The sequence below is a fragment of the Hyla sarda genome, chromosome 6, assembly GCF_029499605.1.
Source record: "Hyla sarda isolate aHylSar1 chromosome 6, aHylSar1.hap1, whole genome shotgun sequence".
Taxonomy (NCBI): Eukaryota; Metazoa; Chordata; class Amphibia; order Anura; family Hylidae; genus Hyla; species Hyla sarda.
In genome coordinates, this window is record NC_079194.1 from 117,038,248 (window position 1) to 117,055,595 (window position 17,348).

General features: G+C 41.6%; 2 non-coding genes across 2 annotated transcripts; one reads left to right on the top strand and one right to left on the bottom strand.

The window, feature by feature from the left end:
- Positions 1 to 210: 210 nt before the first annotated feature.
- TRNAN-GUU (transfer RNA asparagine (anticodon GUU)) lies at positions 211 to 284 on the bottom strand. Its single transcript has one exon. It is a non-coding gene; the product is annotated as a tRNA-Asn (tRNA).
- A 419-nt stretch (positions 285 to 703) lies between these two features.
- On the top strand, positions 704 to 776 carry TRNAF-GAA (transfer RNA phenylalanine (anticodon GAA)). The gene has a single exon. It is a non-coding gene; the product is annotated as a tRNA-Phe (tRNA).
- The last annotated feature ends 16,572 nt before the right edge of the window (positions 777 to 17,348 follow it).

Genomic DNA, 17,348 nt, shown 5'->3' on the forward strand with positions numbered 1-17,348 from the left:
CTGAGTAAGGTTAAGGTACAGAAGTTATATGTAAACAAAATGAGGTTTCCACCTTCAACCTCTTTGTTACAATTTAGTTTTTTATACTGGAACCAGTGAAATATTAACAAACTAAAAAAAATATGCAATAAAAACATATAAAATATGATTTCATTACAATACAGTGAAATATTAACAAACTAAAAAAAAAATAATTAACTAAAATGTCTACGTCCCTGGGTGGGCTCGAACCACCAACCTTTCGGTTAACAGCCGAACGCGCTAACCGATTGCGCCACAGAGACATAGTTACCTTTAAATGTGAAATTATGTCTTCTGATCTATAAACCCACGGTAGTGTGCATGGTGTTGTTTGTTTCCATAGAGACAAACTGTAGTAGACGGTATTCTTTGTAAGATTGTTTAAATAGCTGTAAGTTATTGAAGACATTTATATTTTCTATTGACAGGATGCTGTAATATCCTTTACACTGTACAAAAAGACATCTAAACATTTTCCATGCATCATATTCTATCACTTCTTTACAAATTAAACTTTACTCAGCTTCCATATTAATACTATGATTAACTTTTACATGGGGATTCACTGTATGATATTAATGAATCTAAAAAATGCCAAAGTGTAATATTTGATAATGCACAGCAGCCTTCCTGTACGACTGTTCTTCTAGATAGAAGTATGGACTGCAAGTTGAACATGGCAGCCGAAATAGCTCAGTTGGGAGAGCGTTAGACTGAAGATCTAAAGGTCCCTGGTTCGATCCCGGGTTTCGGCAAAAGGGGTTGCTGTGCTTTTTTTTTTTTTCTTCCCCCTTTGATTGTATATTAAAAAAAAAAAACTTATTCTTTAAACTTATTTTTGCTCTATTTTATAAAGACATATAAATAACTTTTGTTCACACTTTATATCAGTGCTTCCCAACCAGTGTGCTTCCAGCTGTTGCAAAACTACAACTCCCAGCATGCCCGGACAGCCTATGGCTGTCCGGGCATGCTGGGAGTTGTAGTTTTGCAACAGCTGGAGGCACACTGGTTGGGAAACACTGCTTTATATAATTAACCCCTTAAAGGACCAAGCATTTTTCTGTTTTTACACTTTCGTTTTTTCCTCCTTACCTTTTAAAAATCATAACCCTTTCAATTTTGCACCCACAAATACATATGATGGCTTATTTTTTGCGTCACCAATTCTACTTTGTAATGCCATCAGTCATTTTACCCAAAAATCTATGGCGAAATGGGAAAAAAAAAATTGTGCGACAAAATTGAAGAAAAAACACACTTTTGTCAATTTGGGGGCTTCCGTTTCTACGCCGTAAATTTTTCGGTAAAAATAACACCTTATCATTATTCTGTAGGTCTATATGTTTAAAATGATACCCTACTTATATAGGTTTGATTTTGTTGTACTTTTAGAAAAAATCATAACTACATGCAGGAAAATTAATACATTTAAAATTGTCCTCTTCTGACCCCTATAACTTTTTTTTATTTTTCCGCGTACGGGCTGGTATGAGGCTAATTTTTTGCGCCGTGATCTGAAGTTTTAATCAGTATCATTTTTGTTTTGATCTGACTTTTTGATCGCCTTTTATTCCTTTTTTTATGGAATGAAAAGTGACCAAAAATATGCAATTTTGGACTTTGCAATTTTTATGCAATTTTTTTGCACATACGCCATTGATCGTGCGGTTTAATTTATTATATATTTTTATAGTTCGGACATTTACGCACATTGGCGATACCATATATGTTTATTTTTATTATGGTTATATATTTTTTATATGGAATTTGGGAAAAGGGGGGTGATTTATACTTTTAAGAAGGAAGGGGTTAAAGGGGTACTCCCATTGAAAACTTTTTTTTTTTCTAAATCAACTGGTGGCAGAAAATTAAACAGATTTGTAAATTACTTCTATTAAAAAAATCTTAATCCTTCCAGTACTTATTAGCTGCTGAATACTACAGAGGAAATGTTTTCTTTTTGGAACACAGAGCTCTCTGCTGACATCATGACCACAGTGCTCTCTGCTGACATCTCTGTCCATTTTAAGAACTGTCCAGATTAGTAGAAAATCCCCATAGCAAACATATGCTGCTCTGGACAGTTCCTAAAATGGACAGAGATGTCAGCAGAGAGCACTGTGCTCGTGATGTCAGCAGAGAGCTCTGTGTTCCAAAAAGAAAACCATTTCCTCTGTAGTATACAGACCCTAAAAAGTACTGGAAAGATTAAGATTTTTTTAATAGAAGTAATTTACAAATCTGTTTAACTTTCCGGCACCAGTTGATTTAAAAAAAAAAAAGTTTTCCATGGGAGTACCCCTTTAATGTGTGTGTTTTTAAACCTTTTTTAAACTTTCTTTTTTTTTTACACTTTTAGTCCACTTAGGGAGGAATCATTTGATTCCTCATACAGATCAATTGGATTACATACAATCCCATTGATCTGTGTACTCTGTGCTCCTCGAGTGTTAAAGCGATGTCCTGCCAGACTGTATCATTCTGAGCACCGGAGCCGCTGCAGCAGGAGAGGTAAGCCCTCATGCTACTTCAGCAGTGGAACCCCCCCCCCCCCCCCCGCGCGCGATCACGCTGCAGGGGGCGATCCACCCTACTGGACCATACAGGCACCTTTAGACACCGATGTCAACTTTGACACCGATGACAGACGCATGTCGGCTATTAACGCTGGCCCCCAGCTACAGGAATCAGCTGGGGGCCGGCTGGTATGACGCGGGCTCTAGTCGGGAGCCCGCGTCATTCCATGTTAATGGCCATTGGACGAGCATAGACGTCCATGGTCGGACTCGTTATCGGGTTAAGCACAACAAATATATGTGAGAATTTATAGATGATAAGTTACATATTCACTGCTCAAAAAAATAAAGGGAACACTTAACCCCTTAAGGACGCAGGGTTTTATCGTTTTTGCATTTTCATTTTTTCCTCATCACCTTTAAAAATCATAACGCGTTCAATTTCGCACCTAAAATTCCATATTCTGGCTTATTTTTGCGCCACCAATTCTACTTTGCAGTGACATTAGTCATTTTACTAAAATATCCACGGCAAAGCGGAGAAAAAATTCATTGTGGGACAAAATTGAAGAAAATAATTACATTTCCTTTTCTACGTAGTACATTTTTCGGTAACAATGACACCTTATCTTTATTCTGTAGGTCGTATGGTAAAATGATACCCTACTTATATAGGTTTGATTTTGTATTACTTCTAAAAAAAAAAAATCATAACTACGGTACATGCAGGAAAATTTATACGCTTAAAATTGTCATCTTCTGACCCCTGTAATATATTTTATTTTTCTGAATACAGGCCGGTATGAGGGCTCATTTTTTGCGCCGTGATATGAAGTTTTTATTGAAAAGTGTCCAAAAGTGTCCAAAAATGCCCAATTTTGGACTTTGGAATTTTTTTGCACGTACGCCAATGTTTATTTTTATTTACACAGTTTTTTTTTTATGGGAAAAGGGGGGTGATTCTTACTTTTATTAGAAAAGGTGTTGAATGATCTTTATTAACATTTTGTGCAAATGGAACAGACAACAGGTGGAAATTATAGGTAATTAGCAAGACACCCCCAATAAAGGAGTGGTTCTGCAGGTGGTGACCACAGACCACTTCTCAGTTCCTATGCTTCCTGGCTGATGTTTTGGTCACTTTTGAATGCTGGCGGTGCTTTCACTCTAGTGGTAGCATGAGGCGGAGTCTATAACCCACACAAGTGGCTCAGGTAGTGCAGCTCATCCAGGATGGCACATCAATGCAAGCTGTGGCAAGAAGGTTTGCTGTGTCTGTCAGCGTAGTGTCCAGAGCATGAAGGCGCTACCAGGAGACAGGCCAGTACATCAGTAGTGTTGCTCGCGAATATTCGCAATTCGAATTTTATTCGCGAATATGCGATATTCGCGAATATAGCGCTATAAATTCGTAATTACGAATATTCGTTATTTTTTATTTATTTTTTTTCACAGTACACATCACAGTGATCATCCCTCTCTGCTTCCAGCTTATGTGGTGTAAGAAGGCTCTAATACTACTGTGTGAGACTGGTGTGCGAATTTTAGCTTATGTTAATTTTTGTATATGCAAATTTTCGCATATGTTAATTTTCGCACACACGAATATTCGCATATGCGAAAATAAAACGAGGACATTACGAATATGCGAATATTCGCGAATATGACGAATATTCGTCCATATATTCGTGAATATTCGCGAATTCGAATATAGCCTATGCCGCTCAACACTATACATCAGGAAGGGGGGGCGGGGTTTCCTTAGTAACAGTCTAGGGAGGGGGGAAGGGCTATAGAGATTACTGTATAAACAAGGGAGTCTTTTGGTCTCATCGGGATCTGAATGAATTTGTCAGTCTGGAGTGGGGCCCAATAATAGATAGGCAGACAGATTATTATTTTCAAGGACACTGTGTAGAACTATTATATATTGGGGCCCAGTGTGTGGCACTTTTGCATACAGGTGAAACAGTGTGTGGCAGTATTAAAAGGGGCACAGTATTGACCACCACCTAATGCCAGGAAATGGAGACAACAGCATAAGTAGCATTAATAAAGGTATGTATAATATCACCCTAAAGGACATGGTAGTGCTAGATAAAAATGTATTATTTCCTATAACAAAAGCTTGCCCCTGAGTGACGGCCTCAATCTCTGGACCCCATTGAAGGTGCTATGGCTGTTCTAGCTATAACTATGCCCATGTGTGCACCACCATTATATCAAGTGTGTGGCATGTCTTTTTATGGGCACAGTGTGTGGCACAGCTATATTCAATGGGCACAGTGGCAGGGGCTTGATAATATTGATAATATTTAGGTGCCATATGTGTACCAGTACTATACAGTGGTCCCTCAACATACGATGGTAATCCGTTCCAAATGGACCATCGTTTGTTGAAACCATCGTATGTTGAGGGATCCGTGCAATGTAAAGTATAGGACAGTGGTCTTCAACCTGCGGACCTCCAGATGTTGCAAAACTACAACACCCAGCATGTCCGGACAGCCGTTGGCTGTCCGGGCATGCTGGGTGTTGTAGTTTTGCAACATCTGGAGGTCCGCAGGTTGTAGACCACTGTCAGAGAAAGCTGTACTCACCTGTCCCCGCCGCTCCGGACCGTCACCGCTGGCCGGGATGTCGCCGTCCATCGCTGTCGCCGCGTCCCCGAGGTGCCCCCGATGCTCCGGCAAGGCCTCTGCTTCCCCGGCAACCGCACTATCACGTCGCTACGCACGCCGCTCCTATTGGATGACGGGATGGCGTGCGACGCGATGGAGAGCACTGACGATGCAGAGGATCCCGAAGAGGACGCGCCGGAGCCCCGAGGACAGGTGAGTGACCATCACCGGAGCTCACGGGGCATCGTAAACGGCTATCCGGTGCCAGCTGAAGCAGTCTGCGCTGCCGGATAGCCGTTTATGCGATGGCCCCGACATAAATAAGCATCGTATGTTGATGCTGCCTTTGAGAGGCCATCGCATGTTGAAATTATCATATGTCGGGGACATCGTAGGTCGAGGGGTCACTGTATTTAGTGGCCAGTGTGTGTGACACACCTATTTTTAAGGGGGGGAAGCGTTCACTATTGAGTAGCTTTTGAAGAGCACAACAAAGTACCCTAAAGAGCACATCTGACATAGAATTGTCACAATTTTTGAGCAATCCAAACACATTTCAGCATCGGTAACTTCCCCTCAATGTCATTGGTGTTGATTTGCATACAGCAGCCCAATGAATGTATCTTCCTCTATGTACATTATATGTGTGATAGTTCAGTGCATACAATAATTTGGCACCATCTACCTTATAGTGGAAATCTACCACAGAATGCAGGAGCAGAGGGCAATAATAACATCACCATGTAAAAGCATCAACCTGAAATAAAAGATACAACAAGGTTATCCTTATAGGTAGCGTTTCCCTTTAAGACATGGAGGAAGGGTTGGAATATAGTGACCTCTCTCTGTAATTTCTTGCTCCACAAAGTGGAAAAGCAACACAGACACTGATATGTGCCAATAGCAGACATACTGGCAGTGGCAGGAATTCTTTAAGTGTTACACGTAAGTAAAGTATGCAGCTTTATACCATCTCGCATCTTATTTACAATCTCTTTCTGCGTCGGCTGATTAACAGTTGTCTGGAGAGCTGGACACAAGTGACTGATCTTTGGCATTGGTTCCATCTCTCTTTGGCACTGGAAAGGGACAACGGGCAGAAGGACACACATAACCATTCTGTGCCCTTGACGGGAACTTGGAAAAGGAACAATTGTCCTTGCAAGGGACAAAGCTGCAATTGTTTGTAACTGTGTATTACTTTGTCTGATCAGTGACGTCTTCCAACGGCTTGACAAGAGCTGTATGTCAGGATTGGTTTGCAACCACCAGGTTTGTTCTAGTTCCTGTGCAATATTTTTCGATAACACTGGAATAAAGGTTTCCCTCATTATTTCCTCATGGAAAAGCGTCTATACCAGTGGTTTTCAATCTGCGGACCTCCAGATGTTGCAAAACTACAACTCCCAGCATGCCCGGACAGCCAACGGCTGTCCGAGCATGCTGGGAGTTGTAGTTTTGCAAAATCTGGAGGTCCGCAGGTTGGAGAGCACTGGTCTATACAGTATCACCCCTGTGTATACTCAATAATAATGTTACATAGTTACATAGTTAGTACGGTCGAAAAAAGACATATGTCCATCAAGTTCAACCAGGGAATTAAGGGGTAGGGGTGTGGCGCGATATTGGGGAAGGGATGGGATTTTATATTTCTTCATAAGCATTAATGTTATTTTGTTAATGTAACATTTACCATTATTGACCAATGTATATTGTTTATAGCAGTTATATTATTGTACATAGTAAACAGTATTATAGCACAATAAAACCTTCCGAAAAGACCAACCCCCTTAGAGAATACCAACCCCCATCTTTTTTTTGGTGACTGATTATCTCCCAATAAAATCTATAGAGGCTCTATAGCAGACATATATATATATATATATATATATATATATATATATATATATATCTTATCCAATCATATATATCTTATCCAATCAAAGACAACTCTTGCGAGAATGTTTTTTAAAAGGAAACATACTGGGGAACAGGAATATGATAAAAAAGAATGCTTTCTGGGGAATATAAATCATGTTGAGAGTGATGTTGGGGACAACGAATAAAAGTCATCCTGGGGACCATGATTTTTCATCCCTTTTATCATTATCATTTAGACACTTTAACCAACATTTTGTACACTCGTTTCTTTGAGAGTCCTGTTTTGTGACCGGACCTAAAACCGTAGTATACTATGGTTTTAGGTCCGGTCAGGAAACCGCATACGGGACAAAAATGAGCCGACCGGAGTCACCGTTGGACTCCGGTCGGCTCATTAAAGTAAATGGATTTCAGCGCTGGTCCGGCTGGGGTACGGGAGCGCCCGGTTTTCCCCTCCCCCAGCCGGATCCGGCACCCGTAGAGTGAAAACAAGGTGTGAATGCAGCCTGAGGGTGCGTTCACACAACGGAATTCCCGCGGAATTCCACGAGCGGAACTCCGCGAGCGGAATTCCGCGGTGTGAACTTAACATTAGTGTGAATGGGTCTCCGAAAGAACCGTTCACACTGCGGAATTTCCGCGACGGACAATTCCGCCGCTGAAATTGTTCAGCGCAAAGAAAGAACATGTTCATTCTTTGCGCGGATTCCGCGAGCACTGCATAGCCATCAATGGTGACGGCTCAGTGCCCCGCGGCCCTAGCACCCAAGCACCCACAGCGGCGGCCGCCAGGCGGAATCTCCGCTCACGGAATTCAGCGAGCGGAGATTCCGTAGTGTGAACGCACCCTAACTGAGAAGAGCCTGGTCTGAGATCAATTTCGGCTTCATCCATATCTCTCGGTGATCTGTAATTAAATCATTACCTCAAAATGTGCCATCATTTCCATTGTATGTGTATTTCTGTTCTAGAATGAAATCTATTACAACACAGCGAGAAACATGAAATGGACCTTTATCATAAAATGAAAATGGTGTAATGTATAACTAATCTTTCATTTGTAATAAAAATGACATTTCATGGTTAAAACTCCTCATCAAATCAGATAAGATGTATAGAGAAAATGCGCACATGCAGCGGTACATACATTCACATAAAAAAAAAAGGCAATTTAAAAAGGGGAAAGGTCAGAGTCACAACAGAAAAACCATTACAATCCCACAACCCAAAGGTTCATCAAGCCATAAATAAACATAATGAGGGAGATTTATCAAAACCTATGTAGAGGAAGAGTGGGGAGGTTGTCCTTAGCAACCAATCAGATCACTTCTTTCATTTTTTACAGCTCTCTTTATAAATCAAAGAAGCAATCTGATTGGTTGCTATGGGCAACTGCACCACTCTTCTTCTACACAGGTTTTGATGAATCTCCCCCGTTCAGCCTTATCAAATATGCCAGTGGTCTTCAACCTGCGGACCTCCAGATGTTGCAAAACTACAACTCCCAGCATGCCCGGACAGCCGTTGGCTGTCCGGGCATGCTGGGAGTTGTAGTTTTGCAACATCTGGAGGTCCGCAGGTTGAAGACCACTGATATACGCTGTTGAATCCATGGCAACAAGACACCGCTCTGAAGTGTCAGTGGGCGTTTGCTGGCATGGCCCATCCTTTTGCTGAGACGTTGCTGACAGTGCTACTTGCTGAGAGACGTCGGTTCATCTCATTGAAGATCAATATATCTTTTTATGACTTTACAGCATATTATAAGGGTGATTATATTTCTAATCCTGCAGCAACAAATAAACCTAATCGCCCTTATAATATGCTGTAAAGTCATAAAACAGCCTAAGGTGACACAACAGCGTCTTTTCACCCATATGTAAATTTTCCCCATACACATTCATGCATTATCCAGCTTGGAGAAACTGTGGTATAAGCCAATTATGCCCAAGCCCATTTTTATGGGCATATTTGCTTCTATAAAAAGCTGGGTTCACACTGCATTTTTGTCTCTGTTTCACAGTTTTTGTTAAAGAACATTTAAGTTTGCTGTATACAAAAAAGTAGTTAAAGGGGTACTCCGGCGGAATTATTAATTTTTTTTGTAAATCAACTGGTGTCAGAAAGTTCAACAGATTTGTAAATTAGAAAATCCAAGAAGGAGAGAGCACACCAGATAGCAAACCAAATAAAGGTGGAAGGTAAACATACAATACCGCGAGGTAACTGTTGGGAGCGTCCGGACTCACTTCAATATATACGCAGCACCTGCGGGGTGCACACACTAGGTAAAGTATCAATATATGCAGAAACAAAGAGATAGTATGCACTCACCGCTGGTAAGCTGCTGAGGGCTCCGAGTCCGGGATCACCACGGCATGAATGGAGACGATAAGGGGCGCTCAGAGTGCTCCATATCGTCTCCATTCATGCCGTGGTGATCCCGGACTCGGAGCCCGCAGCAGCTTACCAGTGGTGAGTGCATACTATCTCTTTGTTTCTGCAGATTTGTAAATTACTTCTATATAAAAATCTTAATCCTTCCAGTGTTGATCAGCTGCTGTATACTACAGAGGAAGTTCTTTTTTGCCTGACCACAGTGCTCTCTGCTGACATCTCTGTCTATGTCAGGAACTGTCCAGAGCAGCATAGGTTTGCTATGGGGATTCGCTCTTGCTCTGCACAGTTCCTGACATGGACAGAGGTGTCAGCAGAGAGCACTGTGGTCAGACTGGAAAGAAATTCAAAAAGAAAATAACTTCCTGTTGATCATTCAGCAGCTCATAAATACTGGATGGGTTAAGATTTTTAATAGAAGTAATTTACAAATCTGTTTAACTTTCTGGCACCAGTAGATTTAAAAAAAAAAATTCCACCGGTGTACCCCTTTAACTTTGCTATTGTGTTAAATGTAAACATAAATTCAGTGTGACCCCAGCATTAGGGCTCATTCACATCACGTTTTGAGGATATGGCAGCTGGATCCGATGGGAGAATTTGAAAACCGTCTGCTGTCGTATCACGGACCCGCGCCACACCCCATTCATACGAATGAGCTGGATGAAGTCAGCTAGTGAGTGTTCGGTTTTGTTGCTGGACTGAAAACCATCGTCTGCTGCGGTTCCGGGGCATCCGGCTGCCATATCACCAAAACTTTATATGAATTCATCCTTACTAATGTAGGTTTTGGCTTCAACCACAGGTCAGATTACCTAAACTCACCTGTTATAAGGATGCAAAAATGTGCATGCAATATGCTCTTGTGAAACTGCCCATATAATGATATACTGTATGTTTGATAGTGATTGTGTCACAACACAACATCATAAGGTGAGCGCATTTTTATCTATCTGTGGATTCCTCCTATAAACTTCAATGTATTAATAACCGCTGAATTTTATAACTTTTTGTTTTGTCCCAGTACTGGATATAGTCCTGTACAGTACCTAGGCCCTGTCAGGTTGAGTCCCTCTGTGTCCTAGGGGCTCTCCTGCAGTGTCCCCCCAATAGTAATATATGTAATGTATAGTGTTATGTGTGTTATGGATAAAGGACGTTGTCACATGATAATGTGTTCACATGATGTGTTTGTTACCCAGAGAGCACCAGCTAACCAGGTGACCTGCAGCTTGACCTATGGGCTTCTGGCTCAGCCCCCCCTTTATAAGAGGGGCAACCATTACAATCTCTTTCTTATCACTCCTGCTGAGGAACAGTAAAGACCAGACGTCTCAGGGCTAGTGTCCAGCACATCTGGAGGCCTCATGCCTACCTGCAGCCACATTCCAGTAAGTTAAGTCTATATCTGCTGTCACTACCTACAGTCCAGTCAAGTCCAAAGTCAAGTCTATTTTAGTCTACGTGGCTGAACTAAAGTCTATCAAAGTCAGTACAAGTCCTTGCAAGCTGCGAGGTCCTTCTGTGTTACTGGCCACCTCTCTGGGATCCTGGCCTAGCTGTAAAGACTATTTCCATCTGTCTACCTCAGTAAAGCTACCGTTAAAGGGCAGCTCCAACCATCCTATTTTTTTATTTTTTGCTAGCCCGTTTCCCCCCCCCCCGCTACGGCACTAGCCCGTTCCCTCCTCCCTCCCCCACCCCACATACCCCGTTCCCTCATTACACTTGCAGTTACTGCAGAGTCCGGCAGCGGGCGTGCAGGGACAGCGGCGGCAACGAGGCGGCGGCGGTGATGTGCGGGAGTAGTGGCCTCCCAGCCAGTGGCCGGGGAGCCAATGCACTCGCTCCCGCCTGTCTGATTGACAGGCAGGGAGCGAGTGCAGCCTAACTGAAAAAGGACTGATTGCCACTCCAATATCAGTCCTTTTTCAGTTGCCGGTTTTTAAATGTAAATTAAACCTTTTTAATGAAAAAAAATAAATAATAAAAGTATATTAGAGATATGTTGTAGTACATAAGTACTACAACATATCAAAAAATAAAGTTGGTGACAGTGCCCATTTAACTCTTGCCTGGTCATGGACTATTATTGCCCTGCCTAACATTGGGATAGCGGTACTACTGTTCGGGTGGTTACCGGGTAAATCACACCCTGGTGTCACGAACATTTAGGGGTTAATAACACCTTGCCCCTGGGCTACAACATCTGCCGCCTACACCACACCTTCGCACCCCGAGACACCCCGTGGCTCCTCCACATTTTGATCCCATATTTGGCATATATGGCATATCCTGTGGATTGGCAGCACACTGTTTTCCACATCTCTATCATTATGCCAGCGGGGAGGAAGGAAGCTTGAAATTGCGCAATCATCCTCATTCAAAGACATTTACGCAACTGTACTCCCACATTGATAAGTTTATATGTTTTTGGCAGTGACATCATATGTAGGTGCAGCTTTTTTTTATTTTTATAGAACCTATGTCATACACGACAATACCCAGTACAATAAATCTATCTACATAGTGTAGAGTCATTTTTATTTATGAAAGAAAAAAAAAAGTTGTAATCTTTTCAAAGTTTTTTTTTTATTAAAAATTAACAAAGAACTGACAGCAACAACTAAATCAAATCATGAAATGGTCCACCACTAGGTGGCAGTCTATATTAAGTAAAAATATAAGGAACTCTTATCTTATTAACAGGAAATCTTACTTCTAGCCATAATTAGAACAAAACATATCAGTTCCAGGAAAACATAACTAGTTTTCCTTCAAACTGAAAAACATAAGGTAAACATGGTCATGTCCGTGTTTTATTTATAGACAGTCTTAATTATTATTATTTTTTTTGCATTACAGTGACCCCCTGACCTACGATGGCCCCGACATACAATCATTTCAACATACAATGGCCTCTCAGAGGCCATCGCATGTTGAAGGCAGCATCAACATACGCTGCTTTTGTATGTCGGGGCCATCGCATAAACGGCTATCCGGCAGCGCAGACTGCTTCAGCTGCCACGGATAGCCGTTTACGGTGCCCCGTGTGGTCCGCTGACGATCACTTACCTGTCCTCGGGGCTCCGGCACGTCCTCTTCAGGATCCCCTGCATCGTCGGCTCTCTCCATCGTCGATGCGCACGCCGTCCCGTCATCCAATAGGAGCGGCGTGCGTAGCGACGTGATGGCGGCGACGTGAGAGCGAGGATACCGGGGAAGCAGAGGCCTTGCCGGAGCATCAGGGACACCTCGGGGATGCGGCGACAGTGATGGAAGGCGACATCCAGTGCAGCGGTGACGAGCGGTGACGCTCCGGAGCGGCGGGGACACGTGAGCATAACCTCCAATACCAGTGGTCTTCAACCTGCGGACCTCCAGATGTTGCAAAACTACAACTCCCAGCATGCCCAGACAGCCGGTCCGCAGGTTGTAGACCACTGTCCTATACTATACATTGCACGGATCCCTCAACATACGATGGTTTCAACAAACGATGGTCCATTTGGAACGGATTACCATCGTATGTTGAGGGACCACTGTATACATAAGCCTTTGGTAGTCAGGTATTTAATTTTTGTCCTGTACCACCAGAAGAAATTTAGACAAGTTTGTTTTCTATTATTTTGACCCTTTAGTGTGTCTTAGATATAGAAGTTAGAGAGTGGACCCCTTTGTGGACAGGGACAGATATAAATAGAGATATGTTAGTGATATATACTAATAATAGGTGTGAACAAAAGTAGGTCGGGCTTTGATATTGCTTCATTGCTGGCAGAAGTAGAGATTTTTTTGCAATCTCTAAAACAGTGTTTCTCAACTAGGGTGCCTCCAGCTGTTGCAAAACTAAACTCCCTAAAACTATAATAGTGTAACATAGTAACATAATTTATAAGGTTGAAAAAAAGCCAGAGTCCATCAAGTTTAACCTATATCCTAATTGTGTCCCTACTGACATGTCCCTGTAAAAAGGATGTATGAGAGCCAGAAAGAGTTAAAATCTAGCAACTAAATTGATAAAGGAAAAAAAAGGTCTAAAAAAATTGGGTCACTGCCAACGCAAACTATTTTTTTTTGCCAGGGTCCAAGAGGTTCAAGCTGTCACTTCATGAAGCATACAACAAAATACTCAGGCCTTGTTCAGACCATGTTCACATGGCGGAATTTGCGTGTGCAATTCCGCAAAAGAATTCCGCATGGATATTCCACTGCAGTAGAGTTCCATTGATTTCAATGGGATTCTGCTGCACTGTTCACAAGGCAGAATTTCCACGCCCGATGTTTCTGCTGCGGAAATTCCCATTCCTGCATCTGCAGAAAGAATGCACGTCTATTCTTTCTGCGGATTCTGCAAGGAAATGCATTGCCATCTATGAGACGGGGCGTTTCTGAGTATTCCTATCACTGGCATGTTCTGTCTGTGCTCCACTGCCTGAATAATTTTTCTGTGCGGACATTCCCCTGTGTGAACATTGCCCAACTTGCCATATTCTCCATCGTTGCATATATATATTTAAGGGGTACTCCGACAGCTTTGTAAAAAAAACTACAGATTTGTAAATTACTTATATTTAAAAATCTTTAGCCTTCCAGTACTTATCAGCTGCTGTATGCAGGAAGTTGTATAGTTCTTTCCTGTTTGACCAAAGCAATTTCTGCTGACACCTTTGTCTATGTCAGATACTGTACAGAGTAAGAGCAAATCCCTATAGAAAACCTCTCCTGCTCTGGACAGTTCCTGACATGGACAGAGGTGTCAGCAGAGAGCACTGTGGTCAGACTGGAAAAAATTACATAACTTCCTCTGTAGTATACAGCAGTTGATAGGTACTGGAAGGGTTAAGACTTTTAAATAGAAATAATTTACAAATCAATTGATTTGAAAAACTTTTTTTTCCACCGGAGTACCCCTTTAATAGAACTCATATACCTCACACTGCTTTTGGTAATAAGTATGTTTTTTATATTTACTTAGATTATTTCACATACTTGTTTTGTTTATTTTGAAAACATTTCAAAATAAAGAAAAAACAAACAAACAAAACAAAACAACTTATTATTTATACCATGGCCTCACATAAGGAATCCCGTATTTCTTTAGTTTAACTTATAATAGAAAAGGGCACCATAGAGATGTGAACATCCATTAAGAAACCCCTATATCTAGGTTGTTCTTTCCCTCTAATGCTTTTTCCTATTTCCTTTTTTTCATGACTCCAGAGGAAGTATCCACTTCATGCGGAATGTAAACATTTTTGCACCGTCCTCCAAGCCAATGTGAATAAATCATGGAAACAAGTAAGTTGCAGCCTGCAGTAAACAGCTGGATCCTCAGACAACACAATGTTTTCTCATTGGAACGACCAGAAGGGTGAATTTAAGGCCAGAGGGTTAAAATCCACATTCCATCCTGTATTAATATATACTTGCTGTAACCTTTGCTTGAGGGAAAGAAACAGTGTCAGCAAAATACAAAGCACGCGTCAGCAGAATGCCGGTGCTAACCCCTAAAGGACAATATTTTGGGGCCATTTACCTCCTGGTCAGGACTGCCCATTTCAAACTCCATGTTATTATCGATTTACCCAGTTCAAAGAACAGGCACGGTTCATTTAGCCCAGAGATAGTTTAACTAGCAGAGCTCACAATTCAAATGTAACAAAATTAAGTAGTCGTTTGAACTTCTGTTTGCATTTTAAAAAGTAATAGCATATTTCTAGGATATGCCCTCACGTTGTGATCTGTAGGGGTCTGATGATCTCTGGGGGTCCTATGATCATGAGAGTAAAGGGGTTGCAGCTTTGGTGGAGCACTGCAACCCCATCTGAGTTTTTGCTTTGTGCAGGGAACTGAAGCCCCCGATTCACTTAAAAAACAGTGGATAGGGCATTGGTGTAAGGTCCCAGAAGTCAGATTCACACAAGCAAAAAGTGAGGGGATATCCTAGCTATATCATGTGCTTTATAAGAAGGAGAAACTTTTAAATTGTACCTTTCATGATGTCCAGTTGCAGGATATCTTTAAACACCTGGTCAATCTCATAGCCTAAGCCTATAGCAAGTCATCACATATGTCTCCTGATCACGTCATCTAGGGGCAAATCTTGGCTATGAGATTGACCGGGAGTTTTAAACATATCCTGCCAGGTAATGACAGGTATATTTTAACTTTGTAGGATTTCTAGGCTTGATGTAGCAGGAACCTACGGCTCACTAGGCTATGGGGCTGACCCCTGTAGCTTCAACATCGGAGTGGAAATTAAGCATTGTAATAAATATATTAAAGATTCTGCAGAATTTAATGGGATATCTAAATGTAGAGATAATAGTGCAGTTCTGATTGAATTCACAGATCATGCCACCAAAATAAGGTTTGCCAAGTAAGTGACAAACTCAATGTTTATTTTTGTAGATCTTCCAAAATGTTTGTTGTCAGGGACTTCTGTTGATATAACATGTACCAAGGTAAAGAGGTAAAAGGGCCAGACCAGGGGGTGTTGGACAATTGGGTTCTTTGATTTATACCTAGGATGGGGAGTTCCACCTGGGGGGTGACCTGGCCCTTGGACTATGCTTTTAAAAATGTCAGCATGTGTCCCCCATCTAGACCACCTTAGACTTGTATTGACATGTTCTCTGCACGTTTTTTTTTTTTTCTTCATTTGGGTTTACAATATGAACAGGACAAGAGCCTTTTAGTTAAGAACTTTCCTGACAAGTTAATACAGAATGGAAACTAAAACATTGGCTTACGTAAAAAAAACCTAAATCAAACAATGACTTTTGATAAATGCACTTTATCCCAATGACTTTCATTGGCAAGACTGGCACTGTGCACACACCTTACACTGACACACCTACAGGTGACGTGGGAGACTTTGTACTAGATTTTATGGCTCTTTTATAATATCAAGAACTGTGTGTTTAGATGGAAATGTAACCCTACAAATATGTCCTTGATTATGAATCACAAGCATGGTGTATATCCCTATGTGTTTGAGGATGTATAACTTAGTGTTACATTACTTACAGTTGGATACATAACTTATAGCAGATGTACATATTATATACAAGAATAGTACATATCACAATATACAAGAAGATGTATAACATATATATATATATATATATATATATATATATATATATATATATATATATATATATATGTTTGTTGTGAAAGGAAGGTCAACAGACAGCTCTATGGGGGAGATTTATCAAAACATGTGCAGAGAAAATGTTGTCCAGTTGCCCATAGCAACCAATCAGATCGCTTCTTTCATTTTTCAGAGGCCTTTTCAAAAATTAAAGAAGCGAGCTGATTGGTTGCTATGGGCATCTCAGCAAGTTTTCCTTTGGACAGGTTTTCCTAAATCTCCCTCTATGTTTCCTCAGGATACCTGTCGTATGTGGATACCAGGTTGCAGGAAGCGCATATCTCATCCATGGAAATCCAGGAAGAGTTAAAATTTCTGGCGAGACTTAAAGTGCAACTGTCATGAACTCTGGGCGCTATAACCTACACACAGCCTTTGTACTGTGTGCAGATGGTGTGTACAGCAATGTTTTTACCTTATTTTTGCAGGCTTTCCTCACCCCAAAAAATGCTTTTGATCACAGCCACACACAGTCAGATAGGCGTGGTGCGAGGTACGCTATGCCCGCTGCTGCCATGCCCACCCCCTGTGTTAGCGCTGGAACCGCTCTGCCTCTAGCACTGCGCAGGCGCCCTGAGGAGACAGACAGGCACGTTAGATGAGCTGAGGGGCGCATGCGCTGGGCGGCAGCGGGCATAGAGTACCTCGCACCACGCCTATCTGACTGTGTGTGGCTGTGATCAAAAGCATTTTTTGGGGGTGATGAAAGCCTGCAAAAATAAGGTAAAAACATTGCTGTACACACCATCT